This window comes from Rhyacophila brunnea, unplaced genomic scaffold (genome assembly GCF_057557595.1).
Source record: "Rhyacophila brunnea isolate RB1 unplaced genomic scaffold, BYU_Rbru_1.0 scaffold_18, whole genome shotgun sequence".
NCBI lineage: Eukaryota > Metazoa > Arthropoda > Insecta > Trichoptera > Rhyacophilidae > Rhyacophila > Rhyacophila brunnea.
The window spans coordinates 26,261,076-26,288,769 of NW_028232837.1; the positions used below are offsets into that span (position 1 = coordinate 26,261,076).

Sequence of the window (27,694 nt, forward strand, 5' to 3'; positions counted from 1 at the left end):
CCGAGTAAGGGTGGGTTACGAAAAATTGACTGCAACAAACAACTAACATCCCAAATTCATATTCTCTGCGTTAAACCAGCATGATGTTTGAGAGATAGTTTGTCCTTGATACAGTATACCTAATAGGTATTTTAAATGAGATACGGTGTTCAACGATCGATGAATATTATCGCTAGTAGAGCTCGTTTTATTCATAAACGCCAGTCATCCTGTCTCGTTACATCTCATTCCGTTTAAATAATAATAATTTAACACTTCCAAAACAAGAAATAAATCAACTTTCACCATCTTTAGTACAAGCTATTCTGAATATGCAAGCATTCGGAACAGGTACCGCTATGTATTTATCATTATCAACTGGAATCTCGATTACCTACTAGGTATAATGTTGAATAAATATATAACAAAAATTTTGGGTAGGTATATTATAAATAACTGTAATATATTGAACAATACTTAGTCGAATTTCGGGTGAGCGTGTGAGATCTAATAAATGATGTTCATATACTTGTATCTTATCCACCGTTTCGACCAAGGCCCATGCATACTTTTAATGTAATAGCTTCTTCTTATTTCTATCACTACAACCCTGTGTGATCCTTGGCCTCCTCCGGCATCTACCTCCGTCCAGGTTTGTCCAGAGTCGTTTAGTTTCGGTTTAGGACGCCCAAAGTCTTTAAATCCAACTCGTTTGCCTTCCGACTTCCCGTAATGCCTGTGATGAAAACGATGATGGTTGCATATTGAACTAAAAGTTAATAGTTTGAACGAAATATTCAATCGAAAATATTCATTTATTGTGAAAAAGTTTCACTACTATCGTAATTTGTAATTAAGTGCCACGGCCTGAACATAGTCAGCAATGATTTTGACTATAGTAATGAAGGTTATAGGAGGTAATACTTCACATATGCCATTTAGTAGCCACTTAACCCGGGTTAACATTTCTCGTTATTTTCTTGAGATCATGAATGGAGAAATTGTAGTTAATTATTTATTTATGTCGGACGAAACTTATTTTAAATTATTAAGCTGTCTAAATAAAGATAACTTTTGTTACTGAAGAACTTCATCAACATCTTTTTTACAGTACACTTATGACTGTTGCGGAGTTGCGCACAAGGAGATAGAAGGTTTATTGCAATTTCAGAACGCGGGAAATTTCCACAAATAAAAATAGCTTTCAAATGTCTTTATAGTAAGTTGTAGTTTCAAATGTTTTTTTAAACAAATTTCGTACGGCGTAACTACGTTTACAACGTCGTCAGAATTCAAATTTACGCTGATTTAGTAGGTAAATTTTAAATTCACTTACTCAAGTATAATGAGAAAGTATATTATGTTGAAAATATCGACGATGTCATAAAAAGTACAAAGAAAATTAAGTATCGTATCATTATTAAAAAACATTGATATAATACATAATATGGATAAATAGAAAATATATATAAATATATCTTGGAAACAGACTGCAGTATCCTAAATGCGTTATTTAGTTAACTGTACAGCTTTTATCACTTTTTCAATTCTCTCTACTCTATAGTATATCCAATAATACAATACTGTCGTATTTAAATAAAATTCAGGTTCATTTCTAATGAAATTATGTGCATACAAAATGTTTACTACAGTTTAGACATGGCTGAAATTTTTTTTATTCAATACTGAATATATTATCATAGACGCATGAATCATAGATGGATCGATAGCTTAGAGGCCAAAGTACGCACCCGAAAAATGAAAGACGTGAATTCGAGTTCCACTCGATCCAATAGATTTTTTTACTAATGTAAGTTACTGAGATTTTTTAAATTGTTTTTTTGTTTAATACTTTTAATTTGCAACAGTCGTCAGACGTCAGAACAGGCGTCAGTTCTATTAATGTGGCATCTAGTCTATTAAATTTTATTTTATCAAAGTTTGGTTTTGTTTAGTAAAGCTAAAATGTTTTGATCCAATTATCTTACTACAGTCTGGTTCCAGGACTTTGATAATATATCAGTACTAGGAAGTACCTACATAAGTAAGCTATCTTAAAAATTTGTACAACATTCACAAAAACCCATCACGTGCAGGAGAAATAATATCCATATCTGAAGATAATTGATTGAATACGGCTATGGCCATCCAATCGACAACTAATATTAATTACTGTTCTCAAAATTGAGAGTTTCCAGGGTCCGAATGTATTGCAAATGACTTTTTATTAATTATTATCTCAGCCGTCTCTCTGTTTGATTGTCACCTCACCAATTATCTTTACCTTGAATATCTGATCAAGTGAATTCAATTTAATTTAATATACGATAGGCATTTAAATAAACCTGGCTTTAATTTTGCGGCGTAGTGTTTTATGTTATATGGATGGATATTATTAACTAATAATAAAAAGCGGTCATATTATTACAACCACCAGTAGTGGCTCTATATTTAATCTCATCTTGGAACGATCAGGCGTTGAAAGTGTAGGCAATAAAAATAGAAAGGCGGAGTGAAAAATAATCTAACATCAATTAAAAAAATCGGATATGTTTTACGCTATAACTCAGTGATCTCCAAGCTTTCTTGATTGACGGAATAATTGAAACACTTTGTAGAATTCTTTCTAGTCTATATTTAAATTCAGATAGTTACATCAAATAATTACAAGATAAAAAGAACTTTATATGTACAACGTTTTGTTGTGTGTTGAACCATATAAACTTGACTTGACTAGCTTAAACGATCAAAAAAAATTGTACTTCACATGTCATATTTATTTTCATAGTAACGCACGTATATATTAATAATTTTGTTGCTAGGACCCCAGACCCCTAGCAACCGACAATGGTGTCGAAATAACTTTTCATACAAAACAGAATTAACTGAAAATGAATTCAATTCTACTTAAAGATGGCTAAAAGTATTTTTAAAAAATGCATTGGCACCGTGTTCTGATATATTCTAAAAGTTTAAATGTCTAGCTAGTCGGGAAGTTAGTTAAAAATCGATTGCAAGATTTGTACCGGACAAAGAACCACCGGACAAATAAGAATACGAGCTAAGGAAAACGTAGACAGTTAAAGGATACCAAATTAAAACAAATAGTACATTTATTCTTTCATTCATTCATATAGCGGAAGGTTGCAGGCTTCTAGTATTGACGTCACTATCAGACTCATCGTCAAATAGAACGATCGTAATTATCACTGCCAGAGCCGAGTTAACACGTCAAAGCGTGTATGTCACGTCAGGCCATGGACGAGTTAACTCGTGCGTTGTTGTAAACGTCATAACTTCTGCCTAAACTGTTTGTGTATATGTTGTAAACAATATTTATCAGTTTAATGTGAAAATATTAGAATATAGAATATATTAATATATAATAGAATATACTAGAATATATTATATTAGAAATTTAATGACCACATCCCATTTTACCACAAAAAAGTATTGTTGTAAACGTCGTCGTGTAAAATTGAGAATAAAGAAATATTTGGTACATCACCGCATTTATATTCTATACACACGGCTCCTATCGGCGGCTATCGAGGGTAGTTTATCATAGTTATGTATTGAAGCGGTTAATTGTTAAGTTAACCGTCTGAACTGTTAATAAGTGCATCTTCCTTGGCTGTGTTAACCTTTAGAGTGAGATAGATAGTTTTGACAGTTTAGACGGCTAACTTAATTATTGCAACAATTATAATACCTCAATATATACATATTATTAACTACCCTCGATAGCCACCGATAGCAGTCTTGTGTATAGAATAGAACCCCAGATGTCCGTACATATTATATAACTTTTTCAAATTATCATTCTTTCAACATACGCATTATAATATTTTCAATTTAATAGAATATAGTTAAATATAATCGGTGAGGCTTATAACCGAGTCGCAACTTCCGAAAGGGTAATCGTTCATATTCTAAAAATGCAAATATTAAAATTAAACTTTTTCGGGTACATATTTTTGCATTGTAGAAAGTCAACAGGCAGCCAAATAAGCCACACTTAACATTAAAAATAAAACAACGTGTTTGATCATTTTAAAAGCTTCAATGGAAACAAAAGGAACAGTGCGTAGTAGGCGGCTATGGAATTTCTTAGTTACCTAATTTATATTTCTTCGTTAATTGCATGTTAAAATAGTCCAATTTTCGTCTCTAATAATAGCTGTAATGCGATAGGTCGAATTAAGCAACACTTTGCAGCTTAATTGCTATAGTTCCAAGATTAAAACAAATACAGTATTAAGTTGTGCTTTTTCCGCAAGCTTTTGCGAATTCTCGCAGAACCTCTAATACGTCTTGCAGAAATCTCGAAGCTTCCTCTGGTTGGGAATCACTGCTGTAACTTGTACTAAAAATATTATACGGACGTGTCAATAAATAGCTCAGTAAAATATAATTAGCCACGCTTTTACCTTTAATGACGATTTCGTTTTAATGATGGCATAAATTTTTATATGAGACATTTTACCTATCTGGTTAGTGGATATTAATAATGTGCAGAGATCTATTATAAACTGCGCTTGATGCTGTGATTTTTTTATATGATCTGTAAATCATAAGATAATTACTCTGGACTTACTTAGCAATTAAAGCTATTTTATGATATTAAAGCTGGTCTGTACTGGTCAGATGTATAAGAAATGTTTCAACAGACTCAGCATATAAGTACCTACGTACTTAGTTACAAGATAAAAAGAACTTTTTATATAAATACAACGTTTTTAAATTTTCTGTTGAATCATATAAACTTGACTTGACAAGCTTAAACGATCAAAAAAATTTGTACTTGATAGTAATACTGAATAATGAAATGTCATTTCATATTAATTTCCATAGTAACGCACGTATATATTAATAATTTAGTTGCTAGGACCCCCTAGCAACCAATAATGGTATCGAAATAACTTTTCATACAAAACAGAATTAACTGAAAATGAATTCAATTATACTTAAAGATGGCTAAAAGTATTTAAAGAATGCACTGGCATCGTGTTCTGATATATTCTAAAAGTTTCAAATGTCTAGCTAGTCGGGAATTTAGTTAAAAATCGATTGCAATATAAGTACCGGACAAACAACCACCGGACAAATAAAAATACGAGCTAAGAAAAACGTTGTAAAAAAAATGAAATGCTGGATTCCGATAGTCACTTTAAAAAAATTTAAAAATCCTAGAAAAACTGTTAAACCAATAATTTGGATTCAAACTCACATTTTTTTTCTTATGCGGGCGAGTACTAATATCGTTTACAGCTGCAAATTAAGCGCGACATAATATATTATGGTGCATGTCGCGTACTATCACGTGACGTCACATTAAGCTGCCGTTACGGGAAAAATGTGTGTAATGTCGTTTTTCTTGGTGTTAAAAATATTATCAGACTGATGCTCCCATCCCGTAGCACATTTTGAACTTTTAAACGAACATTGTCGGTTAGCAAAATCTGCCAAAATCACCAGAACAATAATGACGTCACTTCACATTGTACTGCACTGCATCGACACCTGCGTGACTCAATGAACGTTTATCATTTTCTACGTGTCTACACATTTTTGAATCATGTCAAAATCGCGTGTTTTTTGTTTTTAGCGGTTGGCACTATGTATTTTATATAAGAAGGTTGTCTATTATCTACGGTCTGCGGGTTTGGGTTAGTTGAAAATATTATTGAATTGACAGAGACTCATTACTAGGTTACTCCATCATTGAATTTACAGAGATGGTGTTCGTTCAAAATATTCTGCAAAATGACGAAACCAAACGCCGTGATAGCGTGATAGTACGCGACATGCATCTCAATATAATCACAACTTTAGTCACAAGGTTATCAGACTCTAAAAATACACAATATTATATGATTTCTTAAATCTTGAAATAGGACGTATTGTGATTTTTATTACATTTTTGGTTCTGGGATAAATATTCACTGAATTTACTTATTTCCCTAGTATTTATAAATCATATTTTAGTAACTTTTCTGGTGATAATGTATGTCGCGGAATCAACATCAAGCCATTTATGCATTGCACGAATGATAAATGGATAGGACAGAAGTTTCGCGGAGTAATATTATGTTCATTATCAGTTACCGAAATAGTCCCGGCTTGCGTAATAATTTATGTTATTTTTAAGTGCATCAAAATAAATAGTTTATCAACAATTATTATTAAAACTATACTATTACTTACCGCTTTTATTTCTTCGATATTTTGACACAACCTTTTGATGTTTTCTTTGTGTACTTCATTTTCACGTATCTTCAGTAGGTACACAGTCTATATTTTTTTGTCTTTTTCTCTCTTATACCTTCATAAATTATTGAGATGTTTCCAATTTTGCAAAGAAAATGCAACCAGTTTTGTAATTAAATTAAGGAAATTATGAAAAACAACGAATACCTTAGATCAAAATACCATAGATATTATTTTGAGGTTAAGCGTTGCACTCTTTTTCCGTTTCATTATCCTTCGTTATTTTTGTCTAGCAACAAATTCTGATTTCTTCTTCTTTTCTGATTATTTCTCTAGAATTTATAAGACGAGATTTATCGATCAGAACCGCCATTTATATCTCGGGTAGAGAAATATTAAAAATATTTATTTATCAAGTTAATGTAATCAGGTAATAATAATAATGGATACAATTACATTATCTTTACCTTTCAAAAATGTCATCGTATTTTAAACATTTCCACGCCTATTCTCTCTGTACCCAAGCAGATGATGTGCGAATCTGCTTATCTAGTGCATTTAAACAGCGCATCCGTGTCTACACAAGCTCGCCTTGAGACCTTTATCTGGAGAATGCAGCATTTCTAACGGACTGCAGTAAAATGGCAACACTGGCATGTCTAGCAAAGCCACAAACCTAACTAGGTATTTATTTCCTGGCTATCTCCGGATACGAAATAACTGTATCCATTTTCTTGGATCTTGCGTCTTATCTCGGGATGTTGTTGAATAGTTAACCCCTTCTTGTATCTAATTAACCTCTAACTATTTTATTCACTCTTGTCTTGATCTAAGAGATATGTAGGAATAATTAGTACGTAGAGGTATATAGTGATATACTTATCTGCTAATTATTGTTAGGCATTGTTATTTAAAGTGAATCGCTAATATTTATGACCAACTATTGTTAAATTGACATAATTACAAGTACAATAATTAATAGCTTCCAATCATTCTCTTTTGAATGAGGTAAATAGATATACATGTAATAATATATTAAACTATTTTTAAATATAAATAACTTGAATTCTAATGGATTTAAGTTTTGTATTATTCCATTTGAGCCTTTTTTGCGACCCTGGTTTCGTCTTGTCACAAAAAACGACTCAAATAGAATAGTAAAAAACTTAAATCCATTAGGATTGAAATTAAAATTCCATCAAGTACCTTCGGTCGATAGTATTAATAATAATGACATAACTTCAAAAAAAATCGATGCTCGACGGGATTTGAGCCCGTATATTCACCAGTATTGCGCCAATTTGCTTTAACCAATTAAACTACGAGCCTCATACCTAATTGTGATCATTTAAACTAGTAGGTCCTAACATGAAATTATTATCATATTGCGTTATTATTGACTATCGGTTTTGGTATTTTTAAATTAAGGAATGTTAATTTATGTTTATTTAATTTGATTTATTTGGTAAACTTACATATTATTTTACAATATTAAAACAGTTAAGTATTTGAAAATAAAAAGAAATGCATACTTCTTAACGTGTTGGCTTATGTGAAAATGTACTTACTATAAACACGGTCATTATCATGTATGGAAATGTGGCTTTATTATCAACTTTAAAACAACGACAGTTACAATAAATATTATTAATATGTTTTATGTGAATATATTCAACGAATAATTCACACGATTTAAGAATGTAAAATTCTTTATTGAACATACCTACATGATTTGGAAACACCTCACTGTCAATATTAGTGAATATAATATCAGTTGTTTTAGTAATTGTTTATGCCATCGTAATTACGTAGGTGCAGATTTGGTAAAGTACATTGGACGTAGTCCAATGGATGCGGGTTCGAGTACCGTCCGGCACCAAATATTAGTTTTTTTTCTAATAATTTGTATCCGATACGTTTAAAAATATTATATATGAGCATCAAATATTAATTTCTAGAATGAGTAAAGATAAATCATCATAATGATATTTTCATATTTCCTATAAAGTCTACATATTCCCTTAATAAAACAATAGATCTGTACTAATATTCACTATATACTAAGAAAATCCTTGGTTTAGTCATCAGGTGAACATTTGTAGTGAATATTCATTTAGTTATCTATGACTACGCATATCAAAATTTGCCGGTTTCTATTGAAACATACACATCTATTGCAAAAGAAACATGTCGTTATATCGCTGTTAATATTGTTAAATTTATTTTTCGGACATTAATTCGACAACCGTAGCCACATTTTATAAGTTTGATTGATACTTCCTTTGAATTATTTTTCAATCGAACCATTCGCAGCCATAAACGGAGTTCTGACTAAGAACGTGTATATTTTTTGCTTGCAATCTTAATGACAACCTTCTCCGTATTATTTCGATTCTAATACATTCTAATGTCGTGGACATACAGGTAAAACTGATTAATTATATTATATTTTCAACTCCCATAATATTTACTAATCTTACAATAACTTCACGTGACTATTTATGAATATTCTTTTCATTAAACTCCCAACTGTTTATTTATATGATTTCGTGTTCCAAGAAACTGAACTAATTTGTATAATGTTTGAGACATTCACGGTTGGTTTTGAATTCCGAATTACGATGGTAGTGCTAGTGATTATCTTTGAATGCAATACGGTAACCTGTTCACAATAAATCAAAATTTTCGATTGCATATTTAGTTCAAATTATTTATATTTATATATTTCGATATGCAACAATCATCAGTTTACCATAGTGCATCCAAAGAATGACCAATAACCAGCACTTCCATTGAAGTTTACTATTTCATATCACGGACCGATGGGCTTTTGTTGTCACCGTATGTATGCTCTTCATTTTACTTTCTTCGACATTTCCGTCGACTTTTTACTCTGAGCGACGTTTGCTCTCAGCTAGACAGGTCCTTTTTCGACACACTTATAGCGGCGTTCGTATTCATATACCCCACAGTACTCAAATACAGTACCAGTAAAAACACGTCATCACAGAAACACCCAGGCTTGAAAAAATCACGTATGCGAGTATGTTGTAAGGAGCCACAGTCATACATAATAGAGTATTGGACTACGGGGTCTGCTTTTTGTAACAATTTTCAATTCAAGATATCCGAGTATAAACTCTGATTTCTTAGTCCCCAAATAATCTATAAATTAAGTTTTTTGGAATCACCTATTTATTCAATGTTTAAATTTTAGTCATAAATTTAAATATGTTTTCCTTTTTTTGTTTCAGACCATTGAACCCTTTTCGGATAAAGGTGTATAGTATAACAAAATAACACTGGAACCAAGAAGTTGTAAGTACCTACTCATTCTAGTAACATTGTCTAACCTATCATGCTAATTTCTATTCAGGTATCCTTTATATCATCCGACCATGTGCGATCCTAATAGGATCACATGGGCCTCCACAGAGTAGAGGTTTGTATTAACAGATTTTGTTTTTTACGAGAAATGGGTGTCAGCCACTTGCTCAACCTATTAGGTCCATACCCTGACTTGCCAGACTCAGGATTTGAACCTGGGACCCACGGCGTGATAGTCCAACGCTTAGAGCAATGTTTACCTCCCCTCCTCCAATGTCAATTATTCTTGATGGAAATTAAAATAAAACACAATATAATATAGTGAGTACTAGTTCTACTTCTTTTGATATTAATAAGTCAATACTAGTTTCGTTCGCTTCAAGGGGACGTTGTCAAACGTTTGTTACGCGTCTATAATAATTGTTTTGATTGGACGTTTTTAACAAAAAAACAATGTAAATTTAAAATTCGAATTAGGTTGGAACCACTTAAGCAATGACGATTGGAAATGATTTAATTTGTATGCATTCTCCAAAACATATATTTATTTAAATATGTATCGCACAGTAGCCAATAATTGATTAAAAAACTCACTGCTTACTTATTTAGATTAGTTACCCACAGCTCATCATAATTATTTAATAACGAAAACAATCCAAATTAATTAAGTAGGTATCCATTGAGAAGATTAACAGTAAACAAAATTAATTCAATTTTAAAGACAGTTAGACTAGCGTTGCCAACTTAGCATTTTTAGTCATATCGAGCGTGCTTAAATGATACTCGTATCTACCTACCTTATAAAATTTGTTTCTGTAGTATTGCGTCAAATCTAACGTTTTTTGATATAGTAGAAACAAACACGAAAAAATTACACCAGATTTGTATATTAAGTATATTTTAATAATAAAATAATTTTGGTTATGAGGATTCAACTAATATAAGTGCACCGGTGAGTAAATTGGCTTCAAAGCTTTATCTGCAAATTTTTTTTATTCTACACTAGCTGAAATACCCGGCTTCGCACAGGGTCGCTTCGTGGTTATATTTATCTTAGATATTTAAAAAATAATAAGAGGTAATTTTTTTTTAATATTAAAATATCTGTGTTATACAATATGGAAATATGAAAATAATTCTAATAGGAGTATAGGTCAAACAAAAGACCACTAAATTAAAATCGAATCCAAAGTATGCAAACCAAGGCCTGAACAAAAACGATGCATGAGTGCGAGTGAGAAAGTATTCGGCACCCTTATAATCTCTGCGACACGCGCTAGAGTAAGATAAAAGGTCTACATATGTTTTCGTTAGTTTCCAAAAGTATCGCCAACAAATCGTGGAGAATCTCTTCACGTAGCATCGTAGCTCGTGTTGCTAAATTGCTATTTTTTGTGTTAGACATAAAGTCAATGGTAAATATTTTTTGTTAATTAAGTAGGAAAGATGGTTCTGTGTGTTGTATTAAAATATGGTAGCCGTACTGATAAGCAAGAATATGGTATTACGTTTCATAGGTAAGTTGATACATGTTCATGATAATTTATTTGTATATTATTATATATATTATCAGTGACCTAGTGTTTCTTTAAAATAACTTAAATTATGGATATCTTTACCTAATGGTTGCATTTTGACCGCTTAAAAATACTATATAACGTAAAAAAATAGAAAAATATATTTTAATTCTGAGCGTCTAGTGCGAGCACTTTGGGCAAGCACTACCGAAATGGTCTATGGTCTCGAACATTTGTAGACAAATGCGTTCGCTCGCTCACAAACCAAACGTATGGCACGCAGCTTCATTTAGCAATGCAACGGGTGGTGTCTAGATGTATCTATAGTCTATGATGCAAACGTTATTAATATGTAGTAAAAAAAAATCAAAATTGCATGGAACAAACAAACAATAAACGTTGTATTTTATATAATACTAATTTAGAAACCTTCGCAGGTGTACGCACAACAACTCACAAAAGTTTCATCGCAATCGGTTGAATGTTATAGGAACGCATACGAATAGAAGAAGTAGATGATTTTCTAATCCAGAAATCTTCGTGGGCATGCGCACAACAACTCACCAAAGTTTCATTGCGAATAGAAGAAGAAAGAGATGGTTATTCTAATTCAGAAACCTTTGCAGGTTTTGGCACAATTATTGACGAAAGTTTTATTGCAATCGGATGAATGGAAGAATATAAAATAAAAGAAGAAGATGGTTGTATTAATTCAGAAACCTTTGCGGGTGTTACCACAACAACTGACGAAGGTTTCATCGCAATCGGATGATTAGTGTAGGAACCATACGAATAAAAGAAGATATAATGAAGAAGAAGAAGAAGATGGTTGTACTAATTCAGAAACCTTTGCAGGTGTTGGCACAACCACTAACGAAAGTTTCATCGCAATCGAAAGAATGGTATAGGGAACATACAAATAAAAGAAGATAGAATGATGAAGAAGAAGAAGAAGAAGGAGATGGTTGTACTTATTCAGAAACCTTTGCGGGTGTTACCACAACAACTGACGAAGGTTTCATCGCAATCGGATGAATGGTATAGGAACCATACGAATAATGTATAAAGTATAAAGAATAATGTATAAAGTATAGGTACCATAAGATATAATGAAGAAGAAGAAGAAGATGGTTGTACTTATTCAGAAATCTTTGCGGATGTTGGCACAACCACTAACGAAAGTTTCATCGCAATCGGATGAATGGTATAGGGACCATACAAATAAAAGAAGATAGAGTGATGAAGAGGAAGAAGATAGTTGTACTTATTGAGAAACCTTTGCGGGCGTTACCACAACAACTGACGAAGGTTTCATCGCAATCGGATGAATGGTACAGGAACCATACGAATAAAAGAAGATATAATGAAGAAGAAGTAGAAGAAGATGGTTTTTCTAATTTAGAAACCTTTGCGGGTGTGTGTACAATAACTGACGAAAGTTTTGTTGCAATCGGATGAATGGTATAGGAACCATACGAATAAAAGAAAATAGAATGAAGAAGAAGAAGAAAATGATGATTTTTCTAATTCAGAAACCTTCATGGGTATGCATACAACCACTTACCAAAATTTCATCGCAATCGGATGAATGGTATAGGAACGCATATGGGACAGACACACAGACAGACAGACATACAGACAGACAGACATTCATTTTTATATATTAATATAGCCTATACTCTTCGCGAAAGTGCAAGCAATAAGTTGACAAAGTTTTATCGCAATCGGATGAACGGTATGGCAGTGCATTCAAAACGAACAAACAAACAAACAAACCCACAAACAAATATTATTTTTTATATATTAGATTGCTCTTTCTAACATTTTGTAAATGAAGCCTCCTACTTAAATGAGTATTATATTATTATTATGCCATGAAAAAATATTTCGTAGTATTAATTAACTAGCGAGATAGTTATGTTTTAATGCTTCAAGTGTTTAACTCTAGAATGCATTTTTTACTACCTACCATGTCCGTAGAAATCATATGGTCATCCAGAATTGAGGTTTTGTATTGACAGATTTTGTTTTTACGAGAAATGGATGTTAGCCACTTGCTCAGCATCAGGTCCATACTCTGACTCATACACAAATTGAAAAACAATGTGTGTACTTGCTAGACCCAGGATTCGAACCTGGGACCCATGACGTTACAGGTCAACGCTTAAGCCGCGCGGCCATCGTGTACATTATGGCGAACCATTAATGTGTATATTACTTTTCTAAATGATCACATAATGTTTAATATTATTATAAATTAGCAGTGGCATCTATGAATAAACACTATGACTATTTTTGTCAGCACACTTTTTTTTCATTGCAGAGAACTGCAAGTTTTTAAATAAAATTTCATTCACAAAAAATATTAAAAATAATATTTTAGTTTGTTGCTGAAGGGGGGGGTGAATTGATTGCCATGAATTAAGGGCGTAAGACAAGACAAACATTAAAATCTGTAGGGTTGCTAAATAATTAATAATGACATATTATGTCCATGGGATATACATATTAAAATATACCTTAACAACATTGTAACATACGATAATATTATTCGATGATAAAATAACATAGTTATGTTTCTAGTTGTATTTATGTTGTATGGATTATTTGTTAGTTACTAAATAATAGAATAAATTATTCTTAAATCTTTTTTCTCTTGAAAGCAACGTTTAAATATTTACGTATTTTTAAATACCGATTTCTAGACATTCTGTTTTTTAGAAAATCTATCACTTTTTTGCCAATTAACTAATTGTGGTCAGTTTGGTAAATTTTTGTCAAGAACAAGCTGGCAACACTTTTGCGTAGTTGAACCATGAAATTACGTTCGCATAATAAGTGAAACAGCTAGATAAAGTAATTAATTTCTGCAAATCAAAACAATAATAATAACATTACTTCAACAAAAATTCGCTAAGGCTTCGAACGGTTCCGGTTGTAGCTGTCACTGTTAAATAATAATAATCATTAGCAGGTTGGCTGAACTCGTGAGAATTTTTTAACAAAGTTGCACGTACGACGTGTTTCCTGTTGCACATGCATAACAACGTGATAAAATAAAATTATAAAAAAAACACATCATTAGAATTAAATTCCTCTCATGCGCATCTTTTTGGAATCTAATATAATCTTCGCATGCCATCTGTGAGGCCGTCTACCGCCTACAGAGCTAGACAACGCTAACCCTTTCGCTGACGTAATTAGTAAGTTGGTTTTGAATAATTTATATACGCCATACCTGTTAACAGTGACGTCCCTAAATAAAATGCCGCCTCTTGATACAGTATTTTTATCATCCTTTCATGAGTCCAATATCTAAGAAATGTGTTGTATGGATACATTACTAACAAAATATCAGACTAATTATTTGCAAATCTGCACGTGTCGTTTCTGGTCACCAAGGACGTCGAAGGGCAACGGAAGTAAACTAGATATCGCGAACCCGACAAAACCAGTGAGCTGAATTTCTTAATGGAAAAATATTTTCGTTATTACTAAGTTTAGGTAGCTATTTCCATATGTTCCAAATGATTTTCCTCAATTTGCCGCCTTTTGAGTAACTACTGCCCCCAAGCGACGCTCAATCTACCTATCCCCAAGGGACGTCACTGCATGTTAATAAACCAGGGGCGGTTTTCAAAGATGTACGACGAAACTTAGTCTTTCTTAAGAACCTTCACATATATATGTATATATACCACTGGCGTAGGGTGGAGGTAGGCTGTCAAGATAATACACTAAACTTTATCAGTTAAACATGTTTGTTTTCATTAAACTAAGACTACAATGTGTAGATAGCTAGTGTTTGTTAGTTTTTAAAATTTAATTAAACCTTGCCTATTCCAAACCATAGTAGCTATCGTCTGTCAATAAAAAAAAATATTCCATTGAATCATACACAATTTTAGATATTTTATAGATATAATAATATTTTTTATCGATTATAGTTTAAAATGATTTGTTGACCTTATTTGTCCTAAATTATTAATACATAGAATTGTCAAGTTTATATGATTCAACTGAATTTAAAAACGTGGTATATAAAAAGTTCTTTTTATCTTGTAATTATTTTAACATCGTTCATCAGTGCTGGCGCCTACGGAGGCCAAACTAATAGATCTGTTCTCTATTAAGCCGTGAGTTGTTTCCTTCATTATGTATTTTATCCATTTCTCATTAATAAAGTTTGTTTATGTATTGTATGTGTAATGTGTTAAGAATAAAGTGTAAAGAATGCAATTTGTATGACCAGATCCAAAAGTATATGCGCAGGGTCATTTACAAGAGCACTTTCATTGTTTAGTTACTGTGTTTATTAATATCTTTAATCTAACCAATAACGTCCATAACTCGATAATTTGTATGCATTTAAGCTACCGCACCATCACCTCAGTTTTATAGTGAAATTCTCAGTGAACTCGCGATGCAATGATGAGCATCTTTATTCTCACACCGATAATGCAATACGTTCAGTGGTTGCGAAAAGGTTAACACACTGACAGAGAAAGGTTATACATCTTGACTGACAGCCGCTTTTTTACGGAATTAACCAAATAATATTTCCAAAACCATCAATCAATGTTTATTTGTTATACTGCAACCAACGATCGCTTGAATGTGACGAATTATTACGTTACCACAAATCCAAATAATATACCTACATATTTCTATATAAGTATATATATTTTCTATACAAGTATTTTCAAATTATGTATGCTCAATAAAAGAATGCTACATTCTTAAATCTTGTGAATTATTCGTTGAATAAAAAAATTGTTTTTTTTAAATACTTAAGTATATAGGTACATCATCGCCTCGGTTCCCTTCTTTCCCTATGTTACCTTTTCTATACATGCAAAACTATGTAGCGCACTCATTTTTTAAGTTCCATCACCTCGAAAATTATATTGATAACACCCATGTTTTCCACATTCCCATCTGAAAACCGTTCGTGAGACCAAATGTTTGCAGTACCGGACCGCCCCCAAAATGTAATAGAATGGGTTGTCAACGCATAAGCATATGTGTACTGAATTTAAAAGAAAAAGGCGAAAAGATTTCTTGAGCAAAACAGATAAAAGTGACACAAAACTTAACACTAAAACAACTGAACAGAAAAGATTGTAGATTCTAGCTTATATTTTTATATAATATAGTAGATATAGGTATATTCTCAGATGTATTATTACTTTCGCAATTGGCATCGTCAATGACAGGTTAGCTTTCCAACATGAGAGCATAAATGCTTCAGATTTCTTAGATTTTTGGCTGTTATTAGGTGGAGGAGATAGAAGGTCGTTGTTGCATAGAAAGTTTATTGATCGTTACAATAATAGACTGATTAAAATAACAAGAATGATAACGTGAGATTATAATCGCGGGTAATGGTGTACTGGTGAGATCGATGTGATCAAGAGATTGATTATATTAATGAACTGAGAGACTTGATTCGAGTGGAGTGATGGTTAACTACATCGAATGAAAAACTCGTGACAATAGTAGTGCATCTCGTGACGGACTCGATGAGTTGAGTGAGGATTCAAGCATTGTCCTTCCAATTTATACAAATGCAGTACATAATATATTACAAGAGATATTGTAGCAATTAACAAATAAAAACAGGCCCTACTGATCTAGTTATGATTGAGGAAATACTGACGAATATTATCGCTCTATTGTTTTGTTTTGATAACAAAACGTATATATTTAAGTGTGTCACTCATTTAAAGCGTGGTATGATTGCTACATAATTATAGTTATCAGGAGTACACAGATCAATAATTTATTCTAACCAGGATTTCAGAGTAATCGTTAGAACATTCAACATTATTATTATTTGTCTACTTTAATAGCTTCATTGTTTTCCATACAAATAATTTTCCTTCATAAAGTGAACTCACATTTCTAAGAAAATATGGATTAGGTGTTGTTTGCTTTTCATAGTTTTGCATCGGTTATCATAAATTTAAATAATAGCTTTATGAAAAACCTATCTGTATAAATTTGTAGGTACTAGATATTTATAATGTTTTATAAGTGAACAAAATCAGTTCTAGAAATATCATTTTATACCATGTTCGATCCCAATAAGATCATATTATAGGCCTCTACATAGTAGAAATTTGTATCAACAGATTTTTTGTATTTAACAGAAATGAATATTAGCCACTTGCCCAACTAATTTGGTCCTAACTCTGACTCCAAACACAGATTGAAAAGCAATATGTGTATTTTCCTAACCCACGATTCGAATCTGGAACCCACGAAATTATAAGACGATGCGTAAGCCACTGTCATGAGAAACACCATATCGTACCATATTGTATATTATTTTAATTTAATTAAATTTCTCATTAGGTTCTTGTAGAAATGTAAGCATTTTAATGTCAAATCACCCTAGAGGCATTTATCTCATAATAACCTAATATTGAGTTAAGTTGGGAGGGCAATATGTATATAACTATGACTTACTTCATTTGAGAAATAAAATATAATATGTAGATAAGTATGTTTTATTTATATTTAACACATAATCTATCATTGGTCACACTATAGTTCTCATGTGAAAAGACTTGTTAGCGAAACTTTCCAAAATAACTTAATTGATTTGCATAATAATTATTGACACCTGATTGCATAGTAATTTCCCATTATGGTAATGCATTTTTCAATCGGCATCACGATTTGTTACCTATCCACTACTGGATGAGGCTAGAAGCTCGATAAAAAAAATGAAAAAAAAAAACTTTCATGATACACTTTGATTTTACTCCCGGAACATTATTACCTGTGGTACAGTGCTAAATAAATAATTACAAGATAAAAAGAACTTTTTATATACATCGTTTTTAAATTTTCTGTTGAATTATTATGCTCAATATGCTCTAACTTGTACTTGATATGAAGTAAATAAAAAACAAACAAACAAACAAACAAATATATAATACTGAAATTTCATTTTGATTTCCATAGTAACGCACCTATATATTAATAATTTAGTTGCTAGGACCACCCCCTTAGCAACCAATAATAGTATTTTACTTTATACGGATTTTTCTGAAATAACTTTCATACAAAACAGAATTAACTGAAAATGAATTCTATTCTGCTTAAAGATGGCTAAAAGTATGATAAAAGTAAAAAAAGTAATAAAAGTAAGAATGCATTGGCATCGTGTTCTGATATATTCTAAAAGTTTCAAATGTCTAACTAGTCGGGAAGTTAGCTAAAAATCGATTGCAAGATTTGTACTGGACAAACAACCACCGGACAAACGAGAATATGAGCTAATAAAAACGTTGTAAAATGTTTGGAGGAGCCGATAGTTTTTAATATTTTAGTAACCCTCCTAAATTCACGTTTAGTCGCGAAGCTCCAGCCTCACATGCTCCCTCCCAATGCACCCCTGATTATCGGTCTTCAGTTTAGCCTTTTTTACTTTAGTTGCGCTCAATTTCATCACAATTTTAACTACCTATGTTCTATATAACAGTAAGTAAATACTCAAAGAAAGATAAGTAACAATCAAAGATTTACGATGTATTTTGCAATCAGTAGGAACACACCTTTTACCATCGTAAAATCTTATTATGGTATGGGATTTTATTACTTGTATAATAAATAATTTAAAAATAAATTTTACTGGATCTTATAAAGGTGTTTAAACTTTATTGGCCATATCCAGGGTTGCCAGATTCATTACAAGTTTAAATATTTAAAGAATTTTTTAACTAAAGATTTACAAGAAAACCCTGTTCTGTAGAGACGAAGCATATTATGTTATGAAGGGTGGCTGGAAAACGTCGTGCTCGAAAAATTGTTGTCCCTATCACTGTTCAGCATGAGACGTTATGTCGGACACTGGTGGCCGTATAGCATTGAGATCAAAGTCACGACTAAATAAAACACATTTTTTTAATTAACTATTTTTTTATTCAACGAATAATTCACAAGATTTAAGAATGTAACATTCTAATATTGAACACACAATTTTATAACCAATAGAAAAAATCTTTTTGAAAAAACCGAACCTGCACCTCTCGGGTATCGCGCCCATACACATAGTCCACTATGCTAAAGGATTCATATTTAATTACGACAAATTTTAACTATTGGCCTTTTAATACTCACTGAAGCCTTTCACTTTCTCAAGGTCAGCTACTATTTGGCGATCGGCTTTTGTATTTTAAATCAAAGTATGTATTACTTTAATTACTAAACGACGTCACGGATCACTCCAAGATTTTTTGTTTGTAACTAACTTGAAGCTGCTAATATTTTTTTTTCAAGAAGTACCTAAATCACAAAATTTAAGAATATGTGAAATGGAGTAATCGGTGATTTTTGAGGATACGTTGAATCGTTGTATTCCAAACTCAGTGACGTCCCTAGACAAAATGCCGCCCCTAGGCAGCGCCAAAATGCCGACCCATTTTTTATACAGCATTTTTCATTATCCTTTCATGACTAAAATATCTAAGAAATGTGTTGTATAGATACATTACCGACAAAATAACTACCTACTAAATCAAATTTAAATGCCATCTCTGCTCCAATAGACATATTGTGAGTCTACGGTTTCAGATACATTTAAAAATACACCTGACAACTTCCAAAATTCGCGAGTGACTGGCAAAAATATTTGGATAAAATTAGGCAAGTGTGTACCTACCTATAATTCAAAAATCTGCACGTGTCATTGCTGGTCATCAAGGACGTGACCTCCAAGGACAACGGAAGTAAACTAGACATCGCGAACCCAACAAAAAAATACAGTCCTGTTAAATCATGTATGCTAATTAATACATTTTGTTTCCAACCAGTGACCTGACTTTTTAATTAAAGGATATTTCCGTTATTACTAAGTTTAATTAGCTATTTCTAAATCGTCACTGTTCTGGCAGATGACACTATTTCGAAAAAATTACATATTGAGTTAGTTATACCAAAATGTTCCTTATTTCAAACTTTACCGTCTGGAAACCTTCTTTATTTATTAACAGTCTTTATTTTAAAGTCATCCTTTTTACGATTACTTCATAAACTCACATGATAGACCATTTCAAACATTTTAAAAACTTCAAAGTCAAATTACTCAAAAATAGTATTCAACAATGTGTTCTGCCAGAACAGAGACGATATATGCCTATCGATTGTCCTCGATTTGCCGCCCTTCGAGTAACTGCCGCCCCCAAGCGACGCTCAATCTGCCTACCCCCACGGGACGTCACTGAATCAAAGTTATCATTTTAGATGAAAACTAAATAATAATATTGTTATTTTTTTTTGTCATTGCTAGATGCCAATGTAATGTTGTAAAGCCTCCAACTTTGCAACCCTGACAACAAATTTTTACACGGACAGCTTTATAATAATATCGTCATTTTGTGCAGTTATGTTACTAGGAAGTGAAATTAGAATGTTCGCTATGACATTTGACATTTCGTGAAGGTTAGATTATGAACCAGATGTATAATAAACACACTTGATCTACCTGGAAGCCGCACACGAAGCTTTAAACAAAACTAATGAAAATAGTTAACAGCGAGCGAAGTGTCTACATCGATTTTTTTATATACAATTTTGAATAATACATTTCGGATGAACGCCTTTAAGAGTGAGAACAAGTAATTTTGTTGTAACAACAGGTTAATTTTTCAATTTCAATTTATTTAATTTTTTCAATTTTTCAATTTTTTTTTTTTTTTTAACATATTGTGGACATTACAAATTATAAGTTTAAGACGTTCACAACATGACATTTAGAAACAAAGATATAAATATAACAGTATTACATAAAAAAGAGATATATCAGTAGATGAATTAGATAGGTACAAGGAAGTAGGTACACCGGATGAGTTAAGCAGACCCTATTTTAAGAATTTATAAAACAGCATCCACCTAAACTCATTCTCACGTAGGTGGAATATATCAACACCCAAAGCAATTTCGTTGAACATAGTTATCACTCTCCCAATTGGCATTACCAGTGGCAGGTTGGTTCTGCACCTTGGGAGAATAAACAACTGATGGTCTCTATTTCTAAGATAGTTATCAGGGACACTCAGGTCAACACTGCCCAGAATGGCAGAGTTCTCATTTATACCTTGTATAAGTCGAAAAAAATACGTAGCTAAATAAAAATTTCTTCTAAATTGCAGACTGCAGTATGTAAGCATGCCTAAGAGAAAGTCAGTTGGATAAAGCCACGGATAGTATCCATACAACCTCAAGCCCATATTGAAGACTGCAATGTTTATAATATATAATGTTCAACTCGAATTCATCTTAAATATTATTAATAACTCAAAAGTAAACCCTCAAACGGTGTATGACATCAGAAATCTGATAATTTTATAATTTTCCTGATTTTTCCACTGTATAACTGTTGAAAATAATGTAATTATTCCTATGACATTTTATTATAATAAATTTCGAAATTTGTATGTTAAGTAAATTATAACAATGTGTTTGTAGCAATTTTAAATATATAAAAAAATACAATTTTGAAAGCCTTAGAAACATACATGTTAGAAAAAAACGTTCAATTTAATTAAATTGAAATCATTTAATTTACATATTATAATGAACATAACAAATTATAAATTCGAAGCGTTCACGACATGACATAAAAATTAAGTGTCAACAATATTGAAATAAATATACAGTATAGGTATAATATAGTATGAGTAAATAATAAAAATACAAACTACACTTTAAAAACTTATAAAACAACGTCCACCTTAACTCGCTCACATGTAAGTGGAATATATCAATATTCGAAGCGCTTTGATTGGACATAGTTATTGCCCGCCAGTTGGCATTACTAATGGTAGGTTAGTTCTGCACCTTGGGAGAACAAACAATGGATGTTCCCGATTTCTAAGATAATTATCAGAGACACGCAAATCAGTACTAACAAAAATGGAAGAGTTTCAATTTAAGCCGTGTATAAGTCGAGAAAATATATACCTAAATGATGATCTCTTCTAAAATTTAAGCTACAGCATGTGAGCATACCTAAGAGAAATTCAGTCGAATAGAGCCACGGATAATACCCATACAACCAAAAATATAGGGGCCTCAAAGATTTATTCTGAACCCTCTCCACAATAACGCCGTACTTCAACTGATGCGGGCCCAGACAATAGACCCACTCTCAAATCTGTTTCTAACTAAGAAGTCATAGAGAATTTTGTAATACCGTAACATCCGACAAGACTCGGAAAGTTATCAAGACAAAGCCCAACATAATTATGTAGTGCTTTTACAAATGGTATCCATATAACCACTAAACGTTAATTTACTGTTAAACGTAATACCAAGATCCCTCAGATATGATTTTTGCAAGAGAACTCTACTATGCATCGAATGGTTCCATGACAAAATAGAACAGTGACAAAACGGAACAACGATAAATATAACTATGACCTTTCAGGAAAAATATAAATTAAATATTGAAATTGTCCTATTATGTTGATAGATATTTAATAGCACAGATTTTCAAAACGCCCTAATAAATCAAATTATATACCTAATTTCTGCATTCCTAATCGCTAGAATGCCTCAAATAAACGGGACTTAACTCAGTGTTGCCGGCAAGCTTAGGATATCTCATCTTAATCAATATACTATTATGTTCAAAATGATTGGGTGACTAGGTACAATGAAATAATGACCTAACCTAACCTAACCTAAATAGATTCCACAAAAATTTATGTTTCATTTTTCCCCTGGCTGTTCTCTTTTCTCACTGTTCTGTTTTGTCATGTTCTGTTTCGTCCGGTTACCGCATCAAATACTGGAAAAACAATACTCGTGATGTATACTTCTAACTGAGGTGGTATAAAGAAATTTTAATACTGAGTTTGACCGAGTGGGACTGGAGCTCACGTTTCGCTTCTGAATCAATCCGTTTATGATTCATATAAATTATTTCTTTAATCTACGTATTTAATTATTTATGTTTAACCTGATAATATGCTTTAAGTTACATTAATCAGGAGGCAATCTGCTTTATGATCAATTATTGACATAACTTAATCTTAACAAACGTCTGACGCAAGACAAATTTGATTATCGGCGTTCTTTTATCAACAATTGGATTGAAATTCTGCTCCAATTGCTAAATTAAATTATTTTTAAAAGGTTTAATTTACCAAAATTACCTTCTCTAACGCCTTCAAATTTAAAACGTTTTTATTAGCTCGTATTCTTATTTGTCCGGTGGTTGTTTATCCAGTACAAATCTTGCAATCGATTTTTAACTAGCTTCCCGAATAGCTAGACATTTGAAACTTTTAGAATATATCAGAAAACGATGCCAATGCATTCTTTTAATACTTTTAGCCATCTTTAAGTAGAATTGATTTCAGTTAATTCTGTTTTGTAAGAAAAGTTATTTCGGAAGAAATCCGTAATCCAATCCACTATTATTGGTTACCTAGTAGTCCTAGTAACTAAATTATTAATTTATACGTGCGTTACTATGGAAATCAAAATGACATTTCAGTGTTCTATATTTGTTTGTTTGTTGCAAAATAGCAAAAAATGATTTGTTGACAATTGCCTTATTTGTCCAAAATTATTGATACATAGAATTGTCAAGTTTATATGATTCAACAGAAAATTTAAAAACGTGGTATATAAAAAGTTATTTTTATCTTGTAATTATTTATTATAAATATACATAAACATTTAAAAAAGAAAAAAAAAAGTAAAAGCGTACCAACTTACTTTATTTATTTCGAAATGCCTCACATTTTAATGATGTGATAAGATAAACTGTAATTTGTCGACCAAGTTTTTCGCAATTTATTACCTATAATATTTCAATAATATACTTATTATTTTCACTAGACCAAAAACAACTTTCAATAAAATAGTAAAAATATAATTGTTACGTAAAAACAATATAAAGGCAGTGTACAGACAAAACGTTTCGGATTTTAAAATTGATTTGATTACATATTTACGATATAATTGATTCGTTTTAACTGTCGATAGTAAAACGACTGTAATTTAATTTAATTTATAATGAACTGTAATTAAAATGAAATGTTTCAATATTCCATCCGTATTTTATTACAAGCGCCGCACATAACCGACATAACTAAATCTGACAGTCAAAATGTAAAGTACAAAATAGTATATACACTATAGACTTATAGATGGAGCATTAATTGTTTTGATATAGGCTAGGTAGATTTTGTATTCGGTTAGATCAGAGTTCAATCAAAAACGATACGCTGGAAGTGAGATTTTAATAAAAAATCTATTTTATTATAGACAAAATACCATTGAAATGCGATATGAATACTTATTTTGAATACAAAAAGCGTCGAGACTGTCATGAGTCATTATTGACGTGTAAGTTATTGATTCGGATTCTTTACAGCATATCACCCCCTACTGTAACACCGGTTTTGGAATCACTGAACCTTTCAGACCATAACTCCCCATATCTTGAAGCGGGCCCTTAGACCAGGATCTTTGGCGAAGCCCCCTACCCATCGCTAGGGTTAAAGGTAAGTAGGACGCTCTACAGAATAGTTTTCTAAATATGTTTGAGGAAAAATTAAGGGTATTCGGTGTATTTTTAGCGATCTTTTTTGTATTGTGGAATAAATCCACTGGGCACAATAATCAAAAATTGCATCACACAACTAGATATATACTCTTATTATATATACTCTTATTATTATATATACTCTTCAACTAAAATAGCGCCGCAGTCGACTATTTTCCCATTAGAAGAAATTTGTGATCTATCTCACTTATAAAGTCGATCTGCCACGCCGCCTTCCCCCCAGAACCCGGGCCTTGAGGCTAGAGCCCTGTTATCCCCCCTGTGGGGGCCAGTTTTAGACTATTTAGCGAGCACGGTTTGTTTAATTTAGGTGTGTTGTGATGCAGTTATGATAATTTTTCTAATCTCTCTCTCTCTATCTGTGAAAATAATGTTTAATTCATTAGTATATAATATTCCATAATGTTATACTTATATAATAAAATATTTTTTTTTTTAATATTCATCCTTTTTATTTACGTTTCGGATCGGTTTCATTTCTTTTACTCAACTATCCAACTTATCATTATATTTCAGAGTAATTTATAATCAGTTTTATTGTGTACTTATACAATTTCGTCAATGTTCATAATTAAAGTTAAATGCTGTATTAGACTTCAGGTTATTTCTAATATTTTATTGCAGGTAACGTAAGTAATCCGTTTTACAGAAATATCAAAAGGAATAAGGTTGTAAGACAAAGTTATATTATATAATATTTTGCGATGCGGATTTTGCTCCTTTCCTCCATTTCCAGGCACTAATCAGCGCTCGAAATGGAAAAGTTTACGAACCGGAGCGCTCGACAGTTTTCTGAAGAACAATAGATAGATATCATAGTTAGAAGACATAGTTATCAATTTTAAGTGTATTTCATAAAATAAGTGTATTACATTTTCTATTATATGGCCTATCTAGCTCAGACGGTCAAATTATTTTTTCCACGAGACGGAGCGGTAATTTTACCGATTTCACGAACAGGAACTGCGCTCCGGTGCGCTCCGGTCCATTTCGAGCCCTGGCACTAATGCACTGTCACCAATGGCAAATTTACTACTGCACTAGGATGTAAGACGTCAGTTGTACATACGTCAATTAAAATTTATATTCAAATTCCACTGAGTATCTTCAATCCATAGTATCAATTTTAAATAGTTATATAATATTATTATATCCACACAATAGAAAACGATTTATTTATCTGAGTTTTATTTCTTTGGAAAAAGATTATTTTATTTTGATAAATTAGTGTTTATACTCAGCTTAGATTACAGCTTCTGCGAATTCCGATAAATAAATATATTGATTATAATTTAAGTATGTGTCTACGCAGATCGAATAAAAACAAACACTGACCCAACGCATCGTTTTATGTACGTATGTGCGTCGACACTTTGTTCTTTCTTTCAATTTCTAAAATGACTCTATTATTAGTCAAATGAAACGTATAAAATTTACATAAATACACACGATGGCCAGTGTGTGCTATTATAACTTATGATAAAATCGTAAAAATCAGCTCAAACTAGTTTTAGTACTTATTTATTTCAAAAATTACCTCGGAAATGTTTACACGTAACATTGGCGATACCTTATATACTTTAAGAAAGTTTCTTAAATAGGTGTTTTAATAATATGTGAAACACGTTTTCAAGATGACACCTTACCATAACGTGGCAGTAATGCGTGTCTTTACATTTTATCGATGACAGTTTTAGTGGCGTTAATGAAAAAGTGTCACAAACACATATTTTTTATCACTTTTAGTTTGTAAATTGAGGACCATACGATGTATTATTTTTAAATGTTGATAAAAATGCTTTATTTTCATTTAAAATGTCTTGTTTGGGAATATCAATTTACATGGCGTGTATAATAAAAATACATATCTATTACATGTTTTATAAATCAACATTTAAATGATAATATTATCTACAGCAGTGTTTCGCAAACTTACAACATGCTAATACCTACTTCTCTAAAGACCGTTTTACCAGCGTACCTCACTTTTGACAATGAAATTTTCTCACCTGTAATTTTGTATGTTCTTAGCACCCTTTTAAACTTATAATGTCGTGAGTCCCAGGTTCGAATCCTGGGTCTGGCAAATACACATATTGTTTTTGAATTTGTGTTAAGAGTCAGAGTATGTACCTAATAGGTTAGGCAAGTGGCTAACATTCATTTATCGTAAACACAAAAATCTGTTAATTAACGCACCCGAAGAATCCATTCAGCAATGTTTCAGTTGCATTCTTGGATACTTACCTCCTACACCAACCAGTATATGCCACTTATATTGCTATAATTGTCGTGTTTATGACTTGGAGTTTGCAATAATAATACTGTTAAGTTCGAAGATTGCTGAAATGAAATGCTAAAATTTGTAAGGCAATAATTTAAAATTCAGTTTTGTAAAAATATGTGCCTATGGTCAGGGAGCGCACCGAAGCGCTGTTTCGGTTCATAAAATCCCCAAAATTATCGCTCGGTCTTGTGGAAATATTATTTTGGCCGTCTAAGCTAGATTCGCCAAATAATAAAAATCTAACTCTAAAAATACACATACAATTAAATTTATCAAACTATATTCTCCGAAGCGCTCCAGTTCGTAAAATATTCCATTTCGAGCGCTGCATATGGCCTATGAACGTCTAAAAACGGCCCTGCATCCCTTGACTATTTTTTACATTCGATAGTGGTGATGATAATTTGCATTGAATATTTTTTTCGAATATATTATCATCGCTTACTCGTTGCGGGTTGCACTATGCATATGGTTGTAAATATTTTCTCGCAGAATACCTAAGTATCTTTCTACTTCGTAACGGAAATGTCGAAGATGCGCTGCAAAAAGCTGTATAATAATCCGTACCTGTAGCCATTAAACGATCGTATTGAGGACAGTTGGTTTCTCTATGCGCAAACACGTAATATGCCTAAGTACCCACTAATATTTTACCTGTTATTATGGGGTATTTAAGCTGCGATCTGCGAACTGTTTGGGTAATACTGTTATAATAATTTTCTTTTGTATATAACAGACAATGCAGATATTGTGTTAAGTTGTTATCTACATGTTTAATCCTTATTC

The 27,694-nt window shown here is 31.9% G+C and overlaps 1 protein-coding gene across 1 annotated transcript in view; it reads left to right on the top strand.

The window, feature by feature from the left end:
• Cad99C (cadherin 99C) overlaps window positions 1-27,694 on the top strand; it is a 252,720-nt gene that overhangs the window by 184,943 nt on the left and 40,083 nt on the right. The window contains exon 4 of the mRNA XM_085945473.1: window positions 9,444-9,507. The gene's annotated coding sequence lies outside the window, so the exon portion shown is untranslated. The remainder of the gene's footprint in view (window positions 1-9,443; window positions 9,508-27,694) is intronic.